Source organism: Coregonus clupeaformis, chromosome 7, assembly GCF_020615455.1.
Source record: "Coregonus clupeaformis isolate EN_2021a chromosome 7, ASM2061545v1, whole genome shotgun sequence".
NCBI lineage: Eukaryota > Metazoa > Chordata > Actinopteri > Salmoniformes > Salmonidae > Coregonus > Coregonus clupeaformis.
In genome coordinates, this window is record NC_059198.1 from 17,947,760 (window position 1) to 17,975,075 (window position 27,316).

The 27,316-nt window shown below is 44.8% G+C and overlaps 1 protein-coding gene across 2 annotated transcripts in view; it reads left to right on the top strand.

Annotated features, from left to right (window-relative positions):
* LOC121569878 (collectin-12) overlaps positions 1-27,316 on the top strand; it is a 73,711-nt gene that overhangs the window by 4,548 nt on the left and 41,847 nt on the right. The gene's annotated exons all lie outside the window — the stretch shown is intronic.

Below are 27,316 nucleotides of genomic sequence, written 5' to 3' on the forward strand. Positions count from 1 at the left end.
GACAGCCTGTGCGATCCAACCCCTCCACTGGTCCAAAAGCAGCACTCACAGCTTGCTGGGGTCAGGAGGTCACCGCTTCATAAACACACATACACTCAGTCACTGATAGACATACACACATCGTGCACACTCACACTCTCAAACTCACACATACACACAGAGAGAGTAAAAGAGAGAAGAGGGAGCGAGAGAGAGAGAGAGAAAGAAACAGAGAGAGAGAGACAGAGACAGAGACAGAGAGAGACAGAGAGAGAGCGAGAGCGAGAGAGAGAGAGAGAGACCAATACTCAATCATGAGGCATCAAAGCCAAAGGAACTGCACAACATTAAGACATGCTATAGATGGAAGGAAAGTAGTGTAGAAACCTACCAAAAACAAATTCAATCCCTTTTAGACAACTTCCTGGACAAAACATTTCACTGTGATAGTGAAGGTGTAAACATGTCAGTAGAAAGCCTAAACAGTATATTTGACCTTTCAGCTTCCCTATCAAATCTAAAAATGTCAAGCAGACAACCTAAGAAAATTAAAACCAATGACAAATGGTTTGACGAAGAATGAAAAATCTAAGAAAGAAATTGAGAAATCTATCTAACCAAAAACATAGATACCCAGAAAACCTGAGCCTATGCCTTCACAATGGTGAATCACTAAAACAAGACAGAAATACACTACGGAAAAATAAGAAACAGCACATCAGAAATCAGCTCAATGTAATTGAGGAATCCATAGAATCTAACCACATCTGGTAAAATTGGAACACACTAAACAAACAACAACACGGAGCGTTATCTATTCAAAATGGAGATGTGTGGATAAACCACTTCTCCAATCTTTTTGGCTCTATAACAAAGAGCAAAGAACAAACAGCAACAACATATACATGACCAATTACAAATCTTAGAATCAGCTATTAAAGACTACCAGAACCCACTGGATTCTCCATTTACATTGAATGAACTACAGGACAAAATACAAACCCTCCAACCCCAAAAGGCCTGTGGTGTTGATGGTATCCTACATGAAATTATAAAATATAAAGACCACAAATTCCAATTGGCTATACTTAAACTCTTTAACATCATTATCAGCTCTGGCATCTTCCCCAATACTTGGAACCAAGGACTGATAACCCCAATCCACAAAAGTGGAGACAAATTTGACCCCAATAACTACCGTGGGATATGCGTCAACAGCAACCTTGAGAAAATCCTCTGCATTATCAATAACAGCAGACTTGTACATTTCCTCAGTGAAAACAATGTACTGAGCAAATGTCAAATTGTCTTTTTACCAAATTACCGTACAACAGACCACATATTCACCCTGCACACCCTAATTGACAAACAAACAACCCAAAACAAAGGCAAAGTCTTCTCATGCTTTGTTGATTTCAAAAAAGCTTTTGACTCAATTTGGCATGAGGGTCTGCTATACAAATTGATGGAAAGTAATGTTGGGGGAAAAACATACAACATTATAAAATCCATGTACACAAACAACAAGTGTGCGGTTAAAATTGGCAAAAACACACACATTTCTTTCCACAGGGCCGTGGGGTGAGACAGGGATGCAGCTTAAGCCCCACCCTCTTCAACATATATATCAACGAATTGGTGAGGAAACTAGAATAGTCTGCAGCACCCGGCCGCACCCTACTAGAATCTGAAGTCAAATGTCTACTGTTTGCTGATGATCTGGTGCTTCTGTCCCCAACCAAGGAGGGCCTACAGCAGCACCTAGATCTTCTGCACAGATTCTGTCAGACCTGGGCACTGACAGTAAATCTCAGTAAGACAAAAATAATGGTGTTCCAAAAAAGGTCCAGTTGCCAGGACCACAAATACAAATTCCATCTAGACACTGTTGCCATAGAGCACACAAAAAACTATACATACCTCGGCCTAAACATCAGCGCCACAGGTAACTTCCACAAAGCTGTGAACGATCTGAGAGACAAGGCAAGAAGGGCCTTCAATGCCATCAAAGGGAACATAAAATTAGATATACCAATTAGGATCCGGCAAAGAATACTAGTTATAGAACCCATTGGCCTTCATGGTTGTGAGGTCTGGGGTCCGCTCACCAGCCAAGAATTCACAAAATGGGACAAACTGTAGCAGGTGATTCGGACGGAGTCAGGCGCAGGACGTGTGAATCACAGAATATGGTTTATTCGTCCAATACAGCAGTTAGCAACAATGCGTAAACCAAATACAGTGCGCCTTCAATGGGTACTGGGAAAACAAAAACACACAGGTGAATATCCCGGCGATAAAAGTACATAATGCACAACCAAGCTAGCGACACCTCCACATGGAAACAATAACACACAAAGACATGGGGAGCAGAGGGAATACTTATACAGAGACTGATGAGGGGATATGAACCAGGTGTGTGTGAAAAACAAGACAAAACAAATGGAATGATGAAAAGAGGAGCGGCAGTGGCTAGAAGGCCGGTGACGACGAACGCCAAAACCTGCCCGAACAAGGAGAGGAGGCAGCTTTGGAGGAAGTCGTGACAGTATCCCCCCCCTTGACGCGCAGCTCCAGCAGCGCGCCGACACCGGCCTCGGGGACGGCCAGGAGGACGCAGAGCAGGGCGATCCGAATGACGACGGTGGAAATCCCGCAACAGGGAGGGATCGAGGACATTCTTCACCGGGACCCAGCATCGCTCCTCCAGACCGTACCCCTCCCACTCCACGAGGTACTGAAGGCCCCCCCACCCGACACCTCGAATCCAGGATGGAACGGACTGAGTACGCCGGGGCCCCCTCGATGTCCAGAGGGGGCGGAGGGACCTCCCGCACCTCAGACTCTTGGAGCGGACCAGCCACCACCGGCCTGAGGAGAGACACGTAAAACGAGGGGTTAATACGGTAATCAGGAGGGAGCAGCAACCTATACGTAACCTTGTTCACTCTCCTCAGGACTTTGAACGGCCCCACAAACCGCGGCCTCAGCTTCCGGAAGGGCAGGCGGAGGGGCAGGTTCTGGGTCGAGAGCCAGACCCGATCACCCGGTACAAAGACCGGGGCCTCACTGCGGTGGCAGTCAGCGTTGGCCTTCTGGTGACGCACGGCGCACTGGAGGTGGACATGGGTGGCGTTCCACGTCTCCTCCGCGCGCCGAAACCAGTCGTCCACTGCAGGAGCTTCAGTCTGGCTCTGATGCCACGGTGCCAGGACCGGCTGATACCCTAAAACACATTGAAATGGTGACAGGTTAGTGGAGGAGTGGCGGAGTGTGTTCTGGGCATATTCGGCCCATGGCAAGAACACCGACCACGCCCCCGGCCGGTCCTGGCAGTAGGAACCTACCCACATCCTGATTCACCCGTTCCACCTGCCCATTAGATTCGGGGTGAAAACCAGAGGTAAGGCTGACAAAGACGTTTCATGAATGCCTACCAGACCCTAGACGTAAACTGGGGACCCCGGTCAGACACTATGTCCTCTGGCACCCCTTAGTGCCAGACGGCCCACCATTCAACAGAGAGGTGATGGGGGCTGCGACCTTGCCAAAGCCCCGGATAAACCTCAGATAGTAATTGGCAAAGCCAATGAAGTGCTGCACCTCCTTTACCGTGGTTGGAGTCGGCCAATTACGCACGGCTGAAATGCGGTCTCCCTCCATTTCCACACCTGAGGTGGTGATGTGGTATCCGAGGAAGGAGACGGATTGTTGGAAGAACAGACATTTTTCTGCTTTGGCATACAGGTCATGCTCCAACAGTCGGCCAAGCACTCTGCGAACCAGGGACACATGCTCGGCGCACGTAGTGGAATACACTAGGATGTCATCGATGTAGACCACCACACCACGACCAAGAATGTCCCGAAACACCTCGTTCACAAAGGACTGGAAGACTGATGGAGCATTCATCAACCCGTACGGCATCACCAGGTATTCATAATGCGCTGTGGTTGTGCTAAATGCTGTCTTCCATTTGTCCCCTTCCCGGACACGCACCAGGTTGTACGCACTCCTGAGATCTAATTTAGTGAAAAAACGCGCCCAATGCATTGATTCGATCACAGAGGAAATGAGTGGTAGAGGGTAACTATAGCGAATGGTAGTTTGATTAAGTGCACGGTAATCAGACCCTCGTCTTTCTTATTGACAAAAAAGAAACTCGAGGAGTTGGGTGAAGTGGAGGGACGTATGAACCCCTGACGCAGGGACTCGGAGACGTATGTCTCCATAGCCTCCGTTTCAGCCTGCGACAGGGGATAGACAGGGGATATACATGACTCCTGGGAGGCATAGCGTCTAACCGGAGGTTTATCGTGCAATCCCCCGTAATTTGGTCGCCTGCGTTTTGGAAAAAGTGTACGCCAAATCGAGGTATTCGGGGGGAATGCGCACGACATTGTCTGGACTTTCCACCGTGGTCGCACCAATGGAAACAGCTAGACACCTACCCTGACACTCTCGCGACCACCCCGGGAGAACCCTCTGCGGCCATGAAAAGGTGGGGTCATGTAGTGCTAGCCAGGGAAGGCCCAACACTACAGGGAAATCAGGGGACTCAAGAATATGAAAGGTGATTTGCTCCTTATGGGTCTCCTGCGTAATCATAGTGACTGGTGCTGTAACCTCCCTAACAAAACCTGACCCTAATGGTCGACTGTCAAGTGTTTTGATGGGCAATGGAATGGACAGGGGAACCAATGTAATACGTAGACTAAGCGCTAAAGACCTGTCCAGAAAGTTCCCAGCTGCGCCTGAATCTACTAGCGCCTTACACTAGGGACCTACCGTGTAATCAGGGAAGTGGACGTGGATGGTTAACTGTGCAGCAAAAAACTGAGCAAACTAGAATGCTATTTGGCCCTAAACAGAGAGTACACAGTGGCAGAATACCTGACCACTGTGACTGACCCAACATTAAGGAAAGCTTTGAATATGTACAGACTCAGTGAGCATAGCCTTGCTTTTGAGAAAGGCCGCCGTAGGCAGACCTGGCTCTCAAGAGAAGACTCTGAGTCGTTTTGGCTCTGTCGCAGCCGGCCGCGACCGGGAGACTCATGGGCGGCGCACAATTGGCCCAGCGTCGTCCAGGGTAGGGGAGGGAATGGCCGGCAGGGATGTAGCTCAGTTGATAGAGCATGACGTTTGCAACGCCAGGGTTGTGGGTTCGATTTCCACGGGGGGCCAGTATAATTTTTTTTTATAAAAAAATGTATTCACTAACTGTAAGTCGCTCTGGATAAGAGCGTCTGCTAAATGACTAAAATGTAAATGTAAATGTAAGACAGGCTATGTGCACATTGCCCACAAAATGAGGTGGAAACTGAGCTGCACTTCCTTACCTCCTGCCAAATGTATGACCATATTAGAGACACATATTTCCCTCAGATTACACAGACCCACAAAGAATTTGAAAACAAATCCAGTTTTGATAAACTCCCATATCTATTGGGTGAAATACCACAGTGTGCAATCACAGGAGCAAGATTTGTGACCTGTTGCCACAAGAAAAGGTAAACCAGTGAAGAACAAACACCATTGTAAATACAACCCATATTTATGTTTATTTATTTTGCCTTTTTTACTTTAACTATTTGCACATCGTTACAACACTGTATATAGACATAATATGACATTTGAAATGTCTTTATTCTTTTGGAGTGTAATGTTTACTGTTAATTTTCTATTGTTTATTTCACTTTTGTTTATTATCTATTTCACTTGCTTTGGCAATGTAAACAAATGTTTCCCATGTCAATAAAGCCCCTTGAATTGAATTGAACTGAATTGAGAGACAGAGAGAGAGAGAGAGAGAGAGAAAGTACTCCACCATTGTTCTGTTGATCCAAAGAGTCTGGAGGATGTTGCTTCAGTCCAGAATGAGTCATCCACACATAGTGTGGCTCAGGTCCATCAGGGAGGATGGGGGGATGAAGTGATAGAGGGAGGAATGGTCCCCCATGTTTAACCCGGCACCAGTGGAGACGAACTCAAACTGTGCTAAAACACAATCTCTCTCATCAAAGTGTCACCCGAGAGGAAGCATCCTGTTTGTGTTTGTGTGAGCGCAATGCGTCGTGGGCCGCCAGCCCTCCACTCATTGGATGTGTCCAAAATGGCACGATATTCCCTATGTAGTGCACTACTTTTGACCAGAGCCCTATGGAAGGTAAAAGGGTGCCAATTTCGACGCATCCAGACTAGATTACAGCTCTCAGGGAATGAGGCCAAATAGCCAAGACCAACTTCGCTTTTAAGTTTATTTAAATGAACTCTGGACATGTGGAAGGCCTCGTAGGAGCAGAGAAGAGCCAGGCGGAGGAGAGGAGCTGCTGAACTATGTGCAGGCCAACCAGGGAGGGGGCTCTGCTCTTGGCCCTGGGAGGACTATGCTAAAAGTGGTGCACTATATAGGGAATAGTGTTTCCATTTGGGACACAGGCAATGGCAGCTGTTGGCCTGGCCTACTCTGCTCTTATAGGCCCTGCCTCCTCACTCTGGAGCTGTTATTGTACAATATAACTATTTGCATGAGGATCATTAAGTGCAGTGCTTGTAACCTTTAAACTATAGCGTAAATTAACCATTTATTCTTCTCTATATCTAGCTTGAGTATCAATCCCCTGTAGTGTAATATGTTTTAATGAAAATGGTTGTTCACTGCTACATGGAACCAGTGTGTAGATATGCCATCAGGTTCAATGGAGAGGGGTCTTCTAAACTGCATAGGGGAGACTCTCAACCAACATTGTACGACTTTACCCCAGAGTTTGGCCTAAAGACACAGACTTAGGTGATTCCACCTATGAGGCCCAAAAATACAGTACATGACCAAAAGTATGTGGACATCTGCTCGTCGAACATCTCATTCCAAAATCATGGGCATTAATATGGAGTTGGTCCCCCCTTTGCTGCTATACCAGCCTCCACTCTTCTGGGAAGGCTTTCCGCTAGATGTTGGAACATTGCTGTGGGGACTTGCTTCCTTTCAGCCACAAGAGCATTAGTGAGGTCGGGCACTGATGTTGGGCGATTAGGCTTGGCTCGCAGTCTGCATTCCAATTCATCCCAAAGATGTTCGATGGGGTTGAGGTCAGGGCTCTGTGCAGGCCAGTCAAGTTCTTCCACACCGATCTCGACAAACCATTTCTGTATGGACCTTGCATTGTGCACCAGGGCACTGTCATGCTGAAACAGGAAAGGGCCTTCCCCAAACTGTTGCCACAAAGTTGGAAGCACAGAATTGTCTAGAATGTAATTGTATGCTGTAGCGTTAAGATTCCCCTTCACTGGAACTAAGGGGCCTAGCCCGATCCATGAAAAACAGCCCCAGACCATTATTCCTCCTCCACCAAAATGTGCAGTTGGCACTATGCATTCGGGCAGGTAGTGTTCTCCTGGCATCCGCCAAACCCAGATTCGTCCGTCGGACTGCCAGATGGGGAAGTGTGATTCATCACTCCAGAGAACGCGTTTCCATTGCTCTAGAGTCCAATAGCGGCAAGCTTTACACCACTCCAACCGAAGCTTGGCATTGCGTATGGTGATCTTAGGCTTGTGTGCGGCTGCTCAGCCATAGAAACCCATTTAATGAAGCTTCCGAAAAAACAGTTATTGTGCTGATGTTGCTTCAAGAGGCAGTTTGGAACTCGGTAGTGAGTGTTGTAACCGAGGACAGAAGATTTGTACACGCTACGTGGTTCAGCACTCGGCGGTCCCGTTCTGTGAGCTTGTGTGGCCTACCACTTCGCGGCTGAGCAGTTGTTGCTCCTAGACGTTTCCACTTCACAATAACAGCACTTACAGTTGACCGGGGCAGCTCTAGCAGGGCAGAAAATTGACGAACTGACTTGTTGGAAAGGTGGCATCCTATGACGGTGCCACATTGAAAGTCACTGAGCTCTTCAGTAAGGCCATTCTACTGCCAATGTTTGTCTATGGAGATTGCATGGCGGTGTGCTCGATTGTATACACCTGTCAGCAACGGGTGTGGCTGAAATAGCCTAATCCACAAATTTGAATGGGGTGTCCACATACTTTTGTATATATATTTACATTTTGGTCATTTAGCAGACGCTCTTATCCAGAGCGACTTACAGTTAGTGAGTGCAAAACGCCATGCTCTACCAACTGAGCTACATCCCTGCCAGCCATTCCCTCCCCTACCCTGGATGACGCTTGGCCAATTGTGCGCCGCCCCATGGGTCTCCCGGTCACGGCCAGCTAAGACAGAGCCTGGATTCGAACCAGGATCTCTAGTGGCACAGCTAGCACTGCGATGCAGTGCCTTAGACCACTGCGCCACTTGGGTGATATATAGTGTAGTACAGTGAGGGAAAAAAGTATTTGATCCCCTGCTGATTTTGTACGTTTGCCCACTGACAAAGAAATTATCAGTCTATAATTTTAATGGTAGGTTGTTTAAAAAAAAAACATTTTTAGCAGACGCTCTTATCCAAAACGACTTACAGGAGCAATTAGGGTTAAGTGCCTTGCTCAAGGGCACATCGACAGATTTTTCAGCTAGTCGGAAATAAGTATTTGACCCCTCTGCAAAACATGACTTAGTACTTGGTGGCAAAACCCTTGTTGGCAATGACACAGGTCAAACGTTTTCTGTAAGTTTTCACAAGGTTTTCACACACTGTTGCTGGTATTTTGGCCCATTCCTCCATGCAGATCTCCTCTAGAGCAGTGATGTTTTGGGGCTGTCGCTGGGCAACACAGACTTTCAACTCCCTCCAAAGATTTTCTATGGGGTTGAGATCTGGAGACTGGCTAGGCCACTCCAGGACCTTGAAAGCAGGGGGACACGTCTGGCACTACAGGATTTGAGTCCCTGGCGGCGTAGTTTGTTACTGATGGTAGGCTTTGTTACTTTGGTCCCAGCTCTCTGCAGGTCATTCACTAGGTCCCCCCGTGTGTTTCTGGGATTTTTGCTCACCGTTCTTGTGATCATTTTGACCCCACGGGGTGAGATCTTGCGTGGAGCCCCAGATCGAGGCAGATTATCAGTGGTCTTGTATGTCTTACATTTCCTAATAATTGCTCCCACAGTTGATTTCTTCAAACCAAGCTGCTTACATATTGCAGATTCAGTCTTCCCAGCCTGGTGCAGGTCTACAATTTTGTTTCTGGTGTCCTTTGACAGCTCTTTGGTATTGGCCATAGTGGAGTTTGGAGTGTGACTGTTTGAGGTTGTGGACAGGTGTCTTTTATACTGATAACAAGTTCAAACAGGTGCCATTAATACAGGTAACGAGTGGAGGACAGAGGAGCCTCTTAAAGAAGAAGTTACAGGTCTGTGAGAGCCAGAAATCTTGCTTGTTTGTAGGTGACCAAATACTTATTTTCCACCATAATTTGCAAATAAATTCATAAAAAATCCTACAATGTGATTTTCTGGATTTTTTTTCTCAATTTGTCTGTCATAGTTGACGTGTACCTATGATGAAAATTACAGGCCTCTCTCATCTTTTTAAGTGGGAGAACTTGCACAATTGGTGGCTGACTAAATATGTTTTTCCCCACTGTATATGTGCTTTCTTGAGCAGGGGGACCTTGCGGGCGCTGCAGGATTTCAGTCCTTCACGGCGTAGTGTGTTACCAATTGTTTTCTTGGTGACTATGGTCCCAGCTGCCTTGAGATCCTTGACAAGATCCTCCCGTGTAGTTCTGGGATGATTCCTCATCGTTCTCATGATCATTGCAACTCCACGAGGTGAGATCTTGCATGAAGCCCCAGGCCGAGGGAGATTAACAGTTATTTTGTTTTTCTTCCATTTGCGAATAATCGCACCAACTGTTGTCACCTTCTCACCAAGCTGCTTGGCGATGGTCTTGTAGCCCATTCCAGCCTTATGTAGGTCTACAATCTTGTCCCTGACATCCTTGGAGAGCTCTTTGGTCTTGGCCATGGTGGAGAGTTTGGAATCTGATTGATTGATTGCTTCTGTGGACAGGTGTCTTTTATACAGGTAACAAGCTGAGATTAGGAGCACTCCCTTTAAGAGTGTGCTCCTAATCTCAGCTCGTTGCCTGTATAAAAGATACCTGGGAGCCAGAAATCTTTCTGTTTGAGAGGGGGTCAAATACTTATTCCCCTCATTATAATGCAAATCAATTTATAACATTTTTTGACATACGTTTTTCTGGATTTTTTTGTTGTTATTCTGTATCTCACTGTTCAAATAAACCTAACATAAATATTATAGACTGATCATTTCTTTGTCAGTGGGCAAATGTACAAAATCAGCAGGGGATCAAATACCTTTTTCCCTCACTGTATACCCTGGCCCAAAAAAAGACCTAACTGGGCTTTTCCACTGCGGCACTGGTGTTGTCCTGGTGTTAACTAGGGACATTGTCCTCAAAATGGTATAGTCTGGGATGGGGATGGGGGGAGTTTTGGTGGTGATTTTACAATGTGATGTCTCACTGAAAGTGAAAGGGATGGTTGTGAAAGTGTTTCTGTCCCTTTTGTTTACCTTGTCTGTCTCAAGTTGTTTATCAGACTTCCTCCTCTAGTATGTCCTTCCGTTTAACCTCTTTTGGGGAATTCCAGACATTTTGGAACTGCGGCTAGCGCTAGTAGTCCCAGTGTTCTCATGAAATGCAGGCTGATCCGTAAGGCAGGTATTCGCAGAGCATTGAGCCAACAACCTTTTCTACTTTTTCTCAGCGTATCCGAACTCTCTCAGGACAAGATGGCTCTATTTCAGAGTGAGAGCGAGCAGAGTGAACTCAAGCTTACCTCAGGCATTCTTTCCAGCACAAAGACCTTGGGATCGTCATATTAAAAGCTAGAAGGTGTAATATCAACACATATGTCCCATGAACATTTTGAGACCACATGTTGAAATGTGTTTATGTGCTTTTGGTGGAGTCTTGACCCAATTGCTGACATATGTGCGGAGTCACCCAGATAACCATTTAACTCTCTTTCTCTTTGTCTCTGAGTGTTAGAAGAAGCTGAGCGGATATGACCTCGGGTTTATGCAAAGATACATATTCAACAGATATTGTTTTTTACTGTTTCTCCTTTTGTCTCTCTCTCTCTCTCTCTCTCTCTCTCTCTCTCTCTCTCTCTCTCTCTCTCTCTCACACACACGCATGGGCTGAGTGAATTCATATGGTATTTCCATCAGTCGCTCCTCTGCCAAAATTGAAGCCAGCTCAAAATTACCTCCCTAGTCCTCAAGGTTTCGGACATATTTATTTTTCTGTGGGTGGTTGACATAGGAAGGCCATTAGAAGGAGAAACCCCACAGCCCCTTTTAAATCTGTGGATAAAGGAAGATTTGTCATGGGCCCGAGGAGCTGTCAGCCATCTTGGCCTTCAACCACCAACCTGGACATCAATACCTTCAGATCTTCTGCTGCCAGCTAGTGATGTGGATGAGTGAGCTCATTATTACTTTTCATTGGTGGGCTTTCATGTGTGTGTTTCCAGGTACAGGAGAGTAGAGGCTGGGAACAGCCAGAGAATAACATGTAGAGAAGTAATTGTTGTAAGCAGCTGTCAAGGTGGGTGGACTCCTGGGATCTGGGCTTGAGGTCTGAGGTTTGAGGGTTTCTCTTGAGATGAGTCCCAAATGACACCCTATTCCCTAGTGCACTATAAAGGAAATTGGGTGCCATTTAGTATGCAGACTTCTTTTCCTTCTTCTCCCACACATCTGGGTTTGTGGAGTTGCGCCAGGCGCCCTGCGGACAGCGTTAAACCCAGAGTGTGCTGATCAGTTTCCTGCACTTGTTATGGTTTCACTCCCAGTCGGCACAACCCGGTACATTCCAGGAGAGTGGTGCGGTGATGATTCTGGAGTCAGTGCCCGGGCCCACCTGTGTCAGCAGCAGCAGTACACCAGCCACACTGGTGGTTTCACTCCAATGGGACACACCACACGCAACCCTCCCCTACCCAGCCTCACCCCTTCTCTGACTCACCCTCTTCCTATCTTCACCCACCATCCCTGCCCCATGCTTGGTGAAGTGGGAAAATGAGTTAGTTAGTATTGAATGACATTGACATTGAATGAGGCATAGCGTGCCACTCAATCTTTCCCACTGATCCCAATGAATTAAGCTGCGTCATCAATCTGCCGGTGCTATGTAGTGTTAGGCAGCACTATGAAGGAGTGGAATGCACTTTTATGTGGTTTTCTTCTCTTACTGAAGTTCAATCAATCAAATGTATTTATTTATTTATTTTACATTAGCAGTTGTGGTGTTGCAGTATAACTCCCCTGTCCCCATATTGCTATCTCTGTTAAAAGCCTATTGTTGGTTTTGATGACCCTTTATTGTTGAAGGAATGCCATAAATGTGCTTACCCCTGTCTCTGCCTTCAAGGGGTTCGTTTGGGCCATAGGGGGCAGAGGGAGTCCCCCAGACGCTTGGGTTATTACTCTTTCAACATGTTTATTTTCTCTCCATCTCTGTTTTCCCCTCTCTCTTTTAATGTGCATGCTTTTGGCCTGTAATACAGTTTGATTGTACTTTGGTTATATTCAAACAGTTTGGAGAAGGCTTTATTCTATTTATGCTCATTGCATAAGTAAAATATTCCATGGCCATTCCCCGATTGACACGTTCCCTATGAGAAATATTTTAAATTCTCAGTGAATGTTCTTCTACAATGAAGTAAAACAATGAATGAGGATAACCCTTTGACATAGCGAGAACCAACAGAGCGAAAGAGATGAAAGAGAGCCTGGCCAATGTTTCAATTGGCTAGCTCGTGGTCAAACCCATCTAGTAATTACACACATCTTAAAATACATTTTAAACCAACCGTTTTCACAATACTTACATTTTGCATAGTCAGACTTTGAGTCTCTGAAACTAGGAAACTAGGACACAGGATTGACCTGAGAGGCTAAAACCACATACTTAACCTGACCTGACTGGGTGACCACGTGACCGCGTACGGTCATCCACCTGTGAACCTCCTGCTAAGTCATGGTGAAAGCAGGGAGAGATGGGAAGGGAAAGTACTTATGGAAGTCACCCAGGGACATGGCTACAAACCTGAGGCTCAACCTTGTAAAACATTCCTGCAGGACTGAGAGAAAAGAGAGGGAGGAGAGAATGAGAGAACAGAAGAAAGAAGGAGAGAGAAAAAGAGAAAGAGGAGAGAGTGCCAGTGGATGAAGAATGAGTAAGAAAGAGAGAAGGAAGGAGAGAGAACGAGAAAGAGGGAATGTTTAGTCAGCGGAGGGGGGTTGAAAACCATAAATCTCTAGCTGAAACACTGAAGCATAAAATGTAATACCAGTCGTTAAAGAGAACAGGACAAGTTCTTAATTTCACATCTCCGGCTCAGTGCGAAACATTCTAGCGTGTCTTACATATTCATTTCTCTGTCCAGGGAGCAGACTGGTCACACTGAGAGCATAAACCAATACGAGTAAAAAACTGAGGCTGAGGCCCTCATGGAGCCACAGTCAGGATGTATACAAGGACGTAACTGCTCTGGTTAAGGAGAATCCTACACCCGTAGAGAAACAGAGGGATAGGAGATAGAAAGAAGCATGGGGAGAGACAGAGGGATGGGGAGAGAGATAACATTGATGGGGAGACTGAGCAAGAAGAACAAGAGGTGTTGAGAGAGAGTGGGGGGCTCAACCCAAGAGAGAGGAAGGGAGTGAAAAGGAAGAGTGAAGACAAGGTGGAGGAAAACAGGGCTGATGAAAGACAGGAGCAGGAAGAGGATGGATGGATCTGGAAGAGGAAAAGGGGGAGCTCTTTGTGGGGAGATAAGAATGTCCAAGATCTAGTTACACTCTGTGTGTGTGTGTGTGTGTGTGTGTGTGTGTGTGTGTGTGTGTGTGTGTGTGTGTGTGTGTGTGTGTGTGTGTGTGTGTGTGTTGTGTGTGTTTGTGTGTGTGAAGGAGTGAGTGAGTGTTCTTCCCTACTGGGGAGACTCAGCCAAACATGGTGTTTATGTTGATACGAAGCAGGAGCTGCAGATCGTTTGTCCATTCACATGTTGCACCTCTTATATACTCACATACAGTTCTGACATTCCTAATTCTAAGCTATGATGTGTAGCTACATTGATATGGACAGTGACTATTTTCCTTCAATGGCTAAATAGCATTAAAGCGACCTATGTTTATAATGTTTTTATTATCTTTTTATTATCTTTCATTACATACTTTGGCTTTCTTTCTCATGCATTCACGTTCTCACTCAGACAGACACGCTCTCCAGACAGTCATAACTTAGTCCTATCGATTTGGAATCTCCCAGAACTATCTGAACCAGGCAAGAGTGCCAAGTGAAAAATGGCCTAAGATCATAGAGGACATTTATATTTTCTTTACAGAGAGACCTCCACCCATGGGCTCATCACCAAATCAGAGGCTGCATCTGAAAGGGTTCCCTATTCCCTATATAGTGCACTACTTTTGACCACAACCCTATGTGCCCTGGTCAAAAGTAGTGCACTAAATACGGAGTAGTGTGCCATTTGGGATGGAGCCTTTATATCAAAACAGCGATAAAAATATTGTAGGTAGAAGACAACAGTGAGTAGAAAAACAGATTTCTTGGGTCCAGAGACTATCAATTTTGGGAAAAAAAAGGTTGAAAGATTTTTATAGATTTGGCACCCTTTGTCTCCTGTACAACCAAAATGGCCGCCAAAAGCATTAGAAGAAGCTTCTCTTCTACTCCTTCAGCAGAATTAAACAGTAGGTGGTGTGAATTGAGGCGTCAAAGTGAAGATTTGGAATTTAGGGTGAACTGTGATGTTTTTGCCAGAGTAACACATTAAGATGATGCTTAAACCTGATTTTAATTTAATTTGGTAATCCAGAATGTCAGTGACTCTGGCTCACCTGTGTGTGAGGAAAAGTACCTTCCCCCTACACACACACACACATGCACGTACGCACACACACACACACACATACACACACACACATGCAAGGTACACAGACACACCATAATATCCCCACCATGTCCTTGGGCTGAGACATTTACATAGATTTTCTTCTTTTTGAATTAGGTTCAATATTGCCTCCTTTTGAGAGCCCTTTTAGAAGTTTTCCAAGCAGGTGATCTGTATCTCAAAAAATAACAAGTACACTGAACAAAAATATAAACGCAACATGTAAAGTGTTGGTCCCATGTTTCATGAGCTGAAATAAAATATCCCAGAAATGTTCCATACACACAAAATGCTTATTTCTCTCAAATTTGTTTACATCCCTGTTAGTGAGCATTTCTCCTTTGCCAAGATAATCCATCCACCTGACAGGTGTGGCATATCAAGAAGCTGATTAAACAGCATGATCATTACACAGGTGCACCTTGTGCTGGGGACAATAAAAGGCCACTCTAAAATGTGCAGTTTTGACACACAACACAATGCCACAGATGTCTCAAGTTTTGAGGGAGTGTGCAATTGGCATGCTGACTGCAGGAATGTCCACCAGAGCCGTTGCCAGATAATTTAATGTTCATGTCAATACCATAAGCCGCCTCCAACGTCATTTTAGAGAATTTGGCAGTACGTCCAACCGGCCTCACAACCGCAGACCACATGTATTGCATTGTGTGGGCGAGCAGTTTGCTGATGTCAACGTTGTGAACGGAGTGCCCCATGGTGGCGGTGGGGTTATGGTATGGGCAGGCATAAGCTACGGACAACGAACACAATTGCATTTTATTGATGGCAATTTGAATGCACAGAAATACTGTGACGAGATCCTGAGGCCAATTGTGGTGCCATTTATCCGCTGCCATCACCTCATGTTTCAGCATGATAATGCACGGCCCCATGTCGCAAGATCTGTACACAATTCCTGGATGCTGAAAATGTCCCAATTCTTCCATGGCCTGCATATTCACCAGACATGTCACCCATTGAGCATGTTTGGGATGCTCTGGATCGATGTGTACGATAGCGTGTTCCAGTTCCCGCCAATATCCAGCAACTTCACACAGCCATTAAAGAGGAGTGGGACAACATTCCACAGGCCACAATCAACAACCTGATCAACTATATGCGAAGGAGATGTGTCGCGTTGCATCCACACCCCTACATTTTTAAGGTATCTGTGACCAACAGATGCATATCTGTATTCCCAGTCATGTGAAATCCATAGATTAGGTCCTAATGAATTTATTTCAATTGACTGATTTCCTTATATGAACTGTAACTCAGTTCAATCTTTGAAATTGTTGCATGTTGCATTCATATTTTTGTTCAGTATAGAAGCCATGCCGAGACACCTGTGTACCTTTTGAGATCTCCTATGAACACAAGTATATTATACTTGGCAAGCAGGCAGTCCTTTGTTCTAGAGACCATGCTTGCTGTACTGGAAGCCTACATACTCTGTCTTTAAAATTATGTAATGCTAAAGGTGATTTTGTGTGTGTGTGTGTGTGTGTGTGTGTGTGTGTGTGTGTGTGTGTGTGTGTGTGTGTGTGTGTGTGTGTGTGTGTGTGTGTGTGTGTGTGTGTGTGTGTGTGTGTGTGTGTGATGATGAATTTGGGGATTCTAATTTCTACTGGTTTAGTATAGACTACCAATAAAAATCATAAATCTGTTTTGGGAAGTTTGAAATGTTAATGAAAGAAAGAAATTGACTCAGCCAGATGCCAAGATCAACCTACTGCTTCCTGGTTTAGAAAAACAGCTGAAGTGGAGAAGATGATATGTATTCTGGTCCAAATCCCAGTCAAACCCATAATGACTATCACATCTTCAGACGTGGCCAAGACTGAGACGGAGAGAATTTGCTGTTATATTTTATTTTCTAGGGCATTTTTCTAAACCCAGTATAGCTGTTTTTGCTTACTCTGCACATCCCACCACAGCAAATGCAAAGGGGTGGGTTTACGACAATGACACTAGGAAATGCAATTTTCACAATGACAGTTGGCAAGAGTCAACTATTTTTGACATGAGTTGGCATTGTTTTTCTAAAATCACTTATTCTACAGAATTGTCCTCATCTTAGTCAGAGCTCTCGACATCTGGACCTTACACTAATGTGATCCACCACAACCAAGACTGACCATAACTCAAACATGCCAGCCTCAACAACAAGAGAGCCCAGTCCGGTCAGGCCTCATCAACTCTGTCATTGGCTAGAAAAATACCACTTATGCACGTAGAACAGAGGTGCATTCAACAAGGGAAATAGTTCGCTAACGTTAGCTAACATATTCCATTTGTTTTGTGTTAGCCGCGATTGTTCGCTAACATTAGCTAACAGTCTGAGAAGATAGTGTGCAGCGAATGTAAGTGTCTGTTTCGGGTCTAAACTGCATCTAAAAATAATCAAGTGGCCATGTAGACTTTCTATATTTAGTAGGAATAGCTAAGTCGTTTTCTGTTTGAATATTGTCGCTAAAAAGCCACAGTAATCCTTACAAAAAGTAGCTGTTTGATGTTTCACCGTAACATTTTGGAATGTTCATTCAAATCGTTGATTCAAACATGTTCGCTGCAAACAGAAGCCCTCAGCTCTCAACTTTACAGACTTGTAAGGTCATTTCTGTTACTTATTTTTCCAAAAATGTTATCCTAAAAGGTCAGTGCCCTGACCTGTATACATAAGGCTTGGACATTGTTTTTATCACAGAAAATATTTGTTCAGAGAGTTTAGAGTGAGGAGTGTTCTCTTCAGCTCATCCTTCAACTTGTCCTCACGAATACTAAACTACCAGACTACTCCATAGTAAGTGATCTAATTTGAAGACCATTTTCCCTGTGGTTGATTAGCGTGTGTCCCAGTAAGTGGTATTTACTTGGCATGAATCGCAAGCCCAGATGTCTGACAGTCAGATGTCTGCTCTGGATCCCTCGTCTCTAATAGGCTAAACCAAGGTTTGACGGCGGAGAGCGTGCCACTCTAGTCTGGCGTGTGTCCCTTCCTGTCCAACTAGCTGTAGCCGATGGCTCGCTGTCATGGCGACTGACAGGCCACTCCCCCGCATCCAGCCACAGATGTGGTAGGCCACCCAGGGGGAACTCCATCAAACTCCATCACCCACGATGCACCAACGCAGACAGGAGACGGCTTCTATTGTTACAGCCCTCAGAATGCAGCCCATGGCTTTTATGGCCGTGCCTGTTTTCTTTTGCATGTTGATCTGTTGATGTTGGACATTTCTGAGATTTTGGAAGGAAAACATATATTTTGGTCATATATCTTTGTCAATGTGGTTTCCTCTCACTCAAATGTGTCCGTGTGGAATTGTGCTCCCGCTTTCAACTCACAGAAGTTATTCTAATCTCACTTTTTTATCTTTCACTTGTAATTTTTGTCCAACTGAAAGCTGGCTTTCAAATGGACAGTTTTTTTTGCCCCTTTAGTAACAGTTTAATGCCACTAACATTCCATTGAGTGAATCTCCCTTCCTTCCTTTAACTCTGAGAGAGACTGACACACAACTTCTTTCTGTTTTATGTACTGGCTGTAACAAAGAGACATTTTACTAAGAACGACATTAACCACTTGAGAAGCTATAGATCCAACAAAAAATATACAGTCCACACTGGTTTTTAGTTTCACTATGCAAACTTTTGCAAACCATCTTAACATAATGTTCTGTAAAAGTCATTATTCCACTGAATGGCAGAATTACTTATTACAACCTAACCTTAAAACACCCAAATCAGAGAGTGGCTTCTTCCAGATTGACCAGAAACAATGAAAACCAAACCACGACCAACACCATAGTGGGGGAGTACAGTAACAGAACATGGGACTCCATTGGAATGCATGCCTCTGCCTGTGTCTCAAATAGCACCGTATTCCCTATATAGTGCACTGTGAGGACATGACTACAGTGATGCCATAATAAACCCACATGAAAAAATGCTATAGTATTCTATGGTTTACTGTAGTGTTGCAGACATGACTAGTATACTGTAGTATTTACTGTATTGTTTTTACGGACTGTAGTATACTGTAGTATTTTCTATAGAGTTTTTGTTTCATTATCTTATTTAATTTCCATAACCCATAGGTAGGACAGAGGACTGAACAGGCAGTTCAGCTCTTCTGCTTTTTTCTATAACATGTAAGAAATACAATGTATGGTCTATACTTGGCATGTAGGTTTCTCACTTATGGGTGGCACAAATTGGAATATGGGGGATGGGAATGGGCAGGGTATATGTAAATTATTACTGTAGTATATACTGTACTATAGTAATTACTGTAGTATTTTTGCTGTCTGTAGTGTTTTTGCAGATATTACTCTAGTATTTACTGTAGTGTTTTTGCGATCTATAGTATACTGTAGTATTTACTATAATATTCTACAGTATACTACACAATTCTATACTACACATAATCAAGGGATATTACAGTGTGTAGTATAGTATACTACAGTTTACTACAGAATTGTGTAGTAAGTACTGTAGTATTCTGTAATAGTATTGTTTCATGTGGGAAATAGGTATATTAGGTCAGCTCTCCATATGGTCCTGTTTCTGAGCGTTACTGAGCGATGTGACCAAGGTAGTGATGAGTTTGGTTGATGTATGTTAGCCTAGGCAGTAAAAGAGTTGGCCCATTGTGACTCTCTCAACCTGCTTCCTGTGAACTAGCCCAAGAATCTGTTCAACACTTTTATGGCCTCATGGTTCCTCGTGGTTTTATCTGGACCCCACATCTGCGACACTGAAGCAGACCTGCTGTGTTTTTGGTCTTACAGAACAAATACATCAACTGTACAGTACACAATGCCTGTAAATTATGACATTACATTGTCGGAGCTGTTTTGGTCGGAGTGTAACAAGCTTTTAGCCCCAACAGTGTCCTCACTCACTGTGTGCGTGCGTGCACGTGTGTCTGTGTGACTGGGGTGATTTAAGTAGAACCTCATGGCTCCTTCTGAAGTTAAATCACTTCTGGCAGAGGAGCTGTGTTAGGAGTTTATTCTCCATCCATCTCTCTGTACCACTGCATTTAACACTCACGCACACAAACTCAGTCATACACACCATGCAATCAATGGGTCACGCACATACCCTTCTTAAAATCAAACACTCACACACTTTATTTACATTTTAGTCATTTTAGCAGATGCTCTTATCCAGAGCGACTTACAGTTAGTGAGTGCATACATTTTTCATACTTTATCACCTTATAACATAACCAAACACGTAATGGGTCTTGGGTTTGACTGGGGCACTGTAAGACACTGTTAGCAGTTGTCATGGGTATGCGTCCTAAATGGACCTGGTCAAAGTACAGTAGTACACTAAGGAATAGGGTGCAGCCATGGTGGAATACAGTAGAGCTTGCTTCATGATAGATACCCAGCTAACACATTTGGTTCCTTGGAAGTTGTGGGAATGTATTTTTTTGGTTTCACATTGGTTGCCATATGTTTCCTGACCGGTAAACTGAAAAAAATAAAAATTTGAAATGTAAAAATATTTTTAGGTTGAAGGGAGGTTCTGAGAACGTTTTATTCTGGTTCCTTGAAAGTTTTCTTGGCAGGTTTTATTAATGCTCTGAGAACAGAAATTATAGGTCTTATCCAGAGCGACTTACAGTTAGTGAGTGCATACATTTTTCATACTTTATCACCTTATAACATAACCAAACACGTAATGGGTCTTGGGTTTGACTGGGGCACTGTAAGACACTGTTAGCAGTTGTCATGGGTATGCGTCCTAAATGGACCTGGTCAAAGTACAGTAGTACACTAAGGAATAGGGTGCAGCCATGGTGGAATACAGTAGAGCTTGCTTCATGATAGATACCCAGCTAACACATTTGGTTCCTTGGAAGTTGTGGGAATGTATTTTTTTGGTTTCACATTGGTTGCCATATGTTTCCTGACCGGTAAACTGAAAAAAATAAAAAGTTGAAATTTAAAAATATTTTTAGGTTGAAGGGAGGTTCTGAGAACGTTTTATTCTGGTTCCTTGAAAGTTTTCTTGGCAGGTTTTATTAATGCTCTGAGAACAGAAATTATAGGTCATTTTTAGGTTTTTGAATAACTTCCTTAAAACTGCCTCTGAATGTTTCAATAAGACTTTCAATAACACTGGGTTAACTTTTTGGAGCACAGATAGGCACAATTCATTTCCTTAGTGTCACGTTCGTTTAAGGACGGGTCAGACCAAGGCGCAGCGTGAAATGCGTACATGTTTATTTAAATGATAAACACATGACAAAACAACAAACCAACGAAACGTGACGTCCTAAAGCTACACACAAAACAAGCCTACACACGGAACAAGATCCCACAACTAATGCATGCCAACAGGCTGCCTAAGTATGATCCCCAATCAGAGACAACGAGCGACAGCTGCCTCTGATTGGGAACCACACCGTCCAACATAGATCTACACATACTAGATCATACACATAGATATACACAACATAGAATATTCACACCCTGACTCAACATATAAGAGTCCCCTGAGTCAGGGCGTGACACTTAGCCATTTATCATGCAAACACATTAATTTTTTTATTGTAGCACAGCATAAGTGAGACTCAAACCTATAATGTTCTGTTCTCTATCCATGGAATTAGTCCACTGTGCCACCAGGATGGCATGCTGTTAATTTTAGTCTATTCAAACAGACCCCATTTCAAAGGAAACAAACACTCATTAAGATCAGTTGTGGCCAATTAGTGGACAAGGCCAACACACCTGAACATACTTAACAAGATAGAGGAGAGAGAGAGTTCTGTTGATGCTGAGAACGGAATGTATATACAGTGGGGAAAAAAAGTATTTAGTCAGCCACCAATTGTGCAAGTTCTCCCACTTAAAAAGATGAGAGAGGCCTGTAATTTTCATCATAGGTACACATCAACTATGACAGACAAAATGAGAAAAAAAAATCCAGAAAATCACATTGTAGGATTTTTAATGAATTTATTTGCAAATTATGGTGGAAAATAAGTATTTGGTCACCTACAAACAAGCAAGTAAACTCCCGAGTGGCGCAGTGGTCTAAGGCAGTGCTAGCTGTGCCACTAGAGATCCTGGTTCGAATCCAGGCTCTGTTGTAGCCGGCCGTGACCGGGAGACCCATGGGGCGGCGCACAATTGGCCCAGCGTCGTCCAGGGTAGGGGAGGGAATGGCCGGCAGGGATGTAGCTCAGTTGGTAGAGCATGGCGTTTGCAACGCCAGTGTTGTGGGTTTGATTCCCACGGGGGGCTAGTATGAAAAAATAATGTATGCACTCACTAACTGTAAGTCGCTCTGGATAAGAGCGTCTGCTAAATGACGTAAATGTAAACGCAAACTTTTGGACACGGAGCGCATAGCTTAGGCTAATAAGGCCTCTGGATACTACCACAGTTACTGTCAGGAGAGTGGCAGGAAGATAGGAGAGGAGGGGTTGGGGGGGAGAAAGAAAGAAAGAGATCACACTGGAAGATGCTATTCCCAGTGTAGCCATTACAGATGGTCCAGCAACGGCAACAAAAGGAATCAGTCAGAAAATGTCATACCTCAAATACCAGGTCATGGTTTATTTTTCCAGCTGTTTGCATCAGAGGATAAATGACCTCTTGTTTGTTTTCTTTCCTTTCCCCCAAATAGTTAAATTTAACTTGTTTGTTTCTGTTTGACATTCTGCCTTGGCTCTATCGTCACTGGGGGTCTTTGTGGCATCTGGGTTCATTTTGATTGGCACCTGAATGATCCAGTAGGAGATGAGACCCAGGGGGACGGAGACCAATGAGATGAGTCGATTCTTAAAGAGGCGGAGACATAGACCCAGTTCCAAACATTTAAAAAACACTCAGCAGAGCGTAGAGAAATTGCATGGAAGGTTCTGGAACTCAGCGGGATGGTTATGAAAGAAAGGGAAAGAGACACTTTGCCAAAATACTGTATTACTGTTGAAAATGCTGACTTTTAGTAAATCATTGATTCTCACTTTTTCAGATGGAACTTTTTCTCTAGACCTTTTGAGTTGAGTGTGCACGTTATGTTTAAAAATATATGTTTTAGACTTCCAGATTTTTTTTGTAGGCTAAGCCAAGGACTTCCTGAACTTTTCTGTTGAAATGTATGTAAAGTTTCTGCGCTTCAGTCCATGTTATATCTGGCTATGTATTGTTATAGTCATCAACACTCCTTCCAGTTCTTTCTGCTAATGTTATTTATTTTCCTTTCTTGGAGAGTATTATATCGTATTGGTCCGAATATAAGACGGCCTTTTTTCCCCTCGAAATAGGTCCAAAAAAGTCGGGTCGTCTTATATTCGGGGTCTAGTATTCAGAGCGCAGTTTCTCTTCTTCGGCGCTCCTTTAAATGTCAATACACATTCGCGGGCACAGATGGCGCCAAAAATTCGTTCCGACGGAGGGAAGAGGCGTCCTTAACAACCAGCCCGTATCGGTGTTTAAAGATGGAAAGACAGGCTGACCATTTAGAGACAAGTGGCTCAAAAGTGGGCCAGGTCAATAAACAACAGCGGAGGAGCTATGATGCCAATTTCAAAATAATGGTTGTCAATAAGGCAGAGTCATCTAACAACTGCCAAGCTGCCAAGACATTCGGGGTCACTGAGTGTAATGTAAGAAGATGGCGAGCAGAAAAACAACGTCTAAAAGATGCTAACAGTCAGCGAAAATCCTTCCGTGGTCCTCAAAGTGGTCGTTTCATTGAGGTTGACCGGAGGGTTTTTGAATATGTCAGGGAAAAAAGAAGTGAGGGAATGCCCATTACCAGAGCTGTCATCCAGGTTAAGGCCCTGGAAATCGCCAGAGAGCTCAACATCACTGGATTTAAAGCCAGCCTCGGCTGGTGTCGAGGGATGATGCGGGGCGTAATGGACTGTCACTTAGACGGAGAACGAAGTTTGGCCCAACGCCGCCGTCAGACTTCGGAGAGAAGCTGCTTTCGTTTCTCGCGCTTTGTTATCAACCTGAGGAAGAAGCACTCTTACCCGCTGGATCAGATCGGCAATGCTGATCAGACACCCGTTATTTCGACATGCCAACATCGGTGACTGTCAATAGAAAGAGGAGAAAAGTCTGTGGAAATCATCGGGCAACGAGAAGAGCCGCGTCACTGTCATGTTGACATGTCTGCGCTGGTGGCAGCAAACTCCCCCCGTATGTCATTCTTAGCGTAAGACTGTGCCAAAGGACCCAATGCCAGCTGGCATTTGTGCGCGCCCAGGAGAAGGGCTGGATGGAGTCGGGTGTAGTGGACTGGCTAAAGGTTGTGTGGGGCGACGCTACGGGGGACTGAGGAAGAGGAGGAACATGCTGCGTTCTGGATGCGTTCGCGGACATCTGACTGAGCTCAGAAAGTCAGGTGCAGCATTGAACGGGGATCTTGTGATCATACCAGGGGAATGACAAGCCAGCTACAGGTGTTGGACGTAGTTGGAAACAAGCCTTTCAAGGAACCTGCGAAAAAAATACACAGAGTGGCTCCTGTCTGGCAACCACGCACTCACACCGACCGGAAAAATATAGTCAGCGTAGTCCGTCTACTGTGTGAATGGATCCTGCATGCATGGGATGCTATTCCCTCACAGAGCATCATCGATGGCTTTAAAAAATGTTGCATCTCAAATGCATTGGACGCTGCAGAGGACGACTTGGGAGGAGCCGGTGGAAGCGGAGCAGCTGGGGAGCGATGACACAGAGGAACACAGCGGGGCAGAGGACGTGTGTGAGGTATAGAGAGACATCGGAAAGTTTGGCAATTTTTGTTAAGTTTAGTTAAATGTGTGGCCTGTATTTTCTCTGTTATTTAAAAATGTTGCTTTATTATTGCTTGATATTAATTTTGAACATACTGTACATAGTTTGCTTTTGTGTTTAATTCACTGTGTTTTTAATATTGTTATTTTAAAATAAAATGAAGTTCTTTGTTCGGCAAATCTAGTCTGCAAATCTGTTTTTCTAAATGTTTGTGTTGAAAAACGGGGGGTCGTCTTATAATCAGGGTCGTCTTATATTCGGACCAATACGGTATTAAACTCCTGTCACTGATGGTGGTCAGTAACCTTAGGACCACACACAAATAGGCTACACACCCGCACACACGCACTCACATGCATGCATGCACACACACACACACACACACACACACACACACACACACACACACACACACACACACACACACACACACACACACACACACACACACACACACACACACACACACACACACACACACTGAGAGACAACATTGATGGGGTGAGGGGGTTGGTTGGGGCTTAAAACCCTTGTTTTGCTTTGTAACCAAAACCCAAGTCATTCCTTGGGCCTCAAATCCCCAAGCTTAAAGGGGCCTTTCCATCCCCTCACTCCACACCATTGTTGATGTAGTTTTCTGGAAAGATGGCCTGTTTGTGTAACTGCAGCAAAAAGCTGAGTCTATACAGACCCAGGGAGGGCCTTTGATCGGGGTTGGGGTGGGGAGTTGGTTGGCTAAGCAGGAACACAGCAGCAGTGGAGGCTTCTCAGAGGAGGAAGGGGAGGACCATCCTCCTCAGTGAATTTCATAAAAATAAAATTGTAAAACATTTAAAAAGGTATCATTTTTAGATAAAAATATACTAAATATAATCACGTCACCAAAACATTTATTAAAACACACTATTTTGCAAAGAAGGTCTACAGTAGCCTCAACAGCACTCTGTAGGGTAGCACCATGGTGTAGCCGGAGGACAGCTGGCTTCCGTCCTCCTCTGGGTACACTGACTTCAATACAAAACCTAGGAGGCTCATGGTTCTCACCCCCTTCCATTGACTTACATAGAAATTATGACAACTTCCGGAGGATGTCCTCCAACCTATCAGAGCTCTTGCAGCATGAACTGACATGTTGTCCACCCAATCAAAGGATCAGAGAATTAATCTAGTACTGAAAGTATAAGCTACAGCTAAAATGTGGTGAGTAGTTGACTCAAAGAGAGAGAAAGACAGTAGTTGAACAGTTTTGAACAAATTAAAGGAGAAGCAAGAGAGAAATAGAGAGAGAGAGATTTCGTAATTTTTTTTCACTTACTTAGCTAGCAAATGCAGCTAGCTAGTTTAGCCTACTGAAACACCCTGTTCAAACAGAGGGATGCTATGTTAGCTAGCTGGCTATGACTTTCCAACACAACACTGGAACTCTTCCAAGTCAAGGTAAGCTTTTGGTTTTACTAATTTATTGCCTACGGGGCCCGCCGGTGTAACTGCTTACTGACTGTACACTGTAACGCTACTGCATGATTGTAGCGGGTTTACTAACGCGTTAGTTCTATTAGCTATGCTGACTATGACATTACTTTAGCTAATATGGTGACAACAATGTAGGCTGTATTAACGGTTTGGCTTGGAAAGGTTTTTTCACCTGGTCACATACAGCTGATGTGTTGTGCATTGAAGTCCACAAGTGAAGGGACAAGATGAGAGGAGGAGAGCACATAGATGTGAGAAGGAATACAACATGGCTGCTATGAAAGTGAATGTGTTTACGCGTGATCAGGGGTGTGTTCATTCTGCCTATTCTGTTGAAAAACTGAAGCAAACGGAAACAAAACAGGGATAACCATGCATGATTTTGTCCGAACTCTTGTTTGCAACTGTTGGACTAATGATTACACCCTATATTAGCTAGATAGGCCATGTGTCACTGTCTGTCACCTCAAATTTGTCTCTCGACCTGTGTGCACCTACGTTGTAAACTGACATTCATAGGCTAGGTTGTAACAACCTCATGATGGGTATAGGCAAGATTTGTGTATCATGTAGGAGCCTAAACCTATCGCTGTTATATTGAACTGGGTGAATGAAATATGAATGCTCATGAAAAAAAAATGGTCCTCCCTCATCTTAAACGGCACTGACCGCCACAGCACAGCAGATACTGCTGCCTCCCTCCCTCCCTCCCTGCCTGCCTGCCTGCCTGCCTGCCTGTCTCCCTACCTACCTACCTACCTACCTACCTACCTACCTACCTACCTACCTCCCTCCCTCCCTCCCTCCCTCCCTCCCTCCCTCCCTCCCTCCCTCCCTCCCTCCCTCCCTCCCTCCCTCCCTCCCTCCCTCCCTCCCTCCCTGCCTGCCTGCCTGCCTGCCTGCCTGCCTTCCTGCCTTCCGGCCTGCCTGCCTCCCCTCCTCCTCCCTCCCTCCCTCCCTCCCTCCCTCCCTCCCTCCCTCCCTCCCTCCCTCCCTCCCTCCCTGCCTGCCTGCCTGCCTGCCTGCCTGCCTGCCTCCCTCCCTCCCTCCCTCCCTCCCTCCCTCCCTCCCTCCCTCCCTCCCTCCCTCCCTCCCCGCCTGCCCGCCTGCCCTCCTGCCTTCCTGCCTGCCTGCCTGCCTCCCCTCCCTCCCTCCCTCCCTCCCTCCCTCCCTCCCTCCCTCCCTCCCTCCCTCC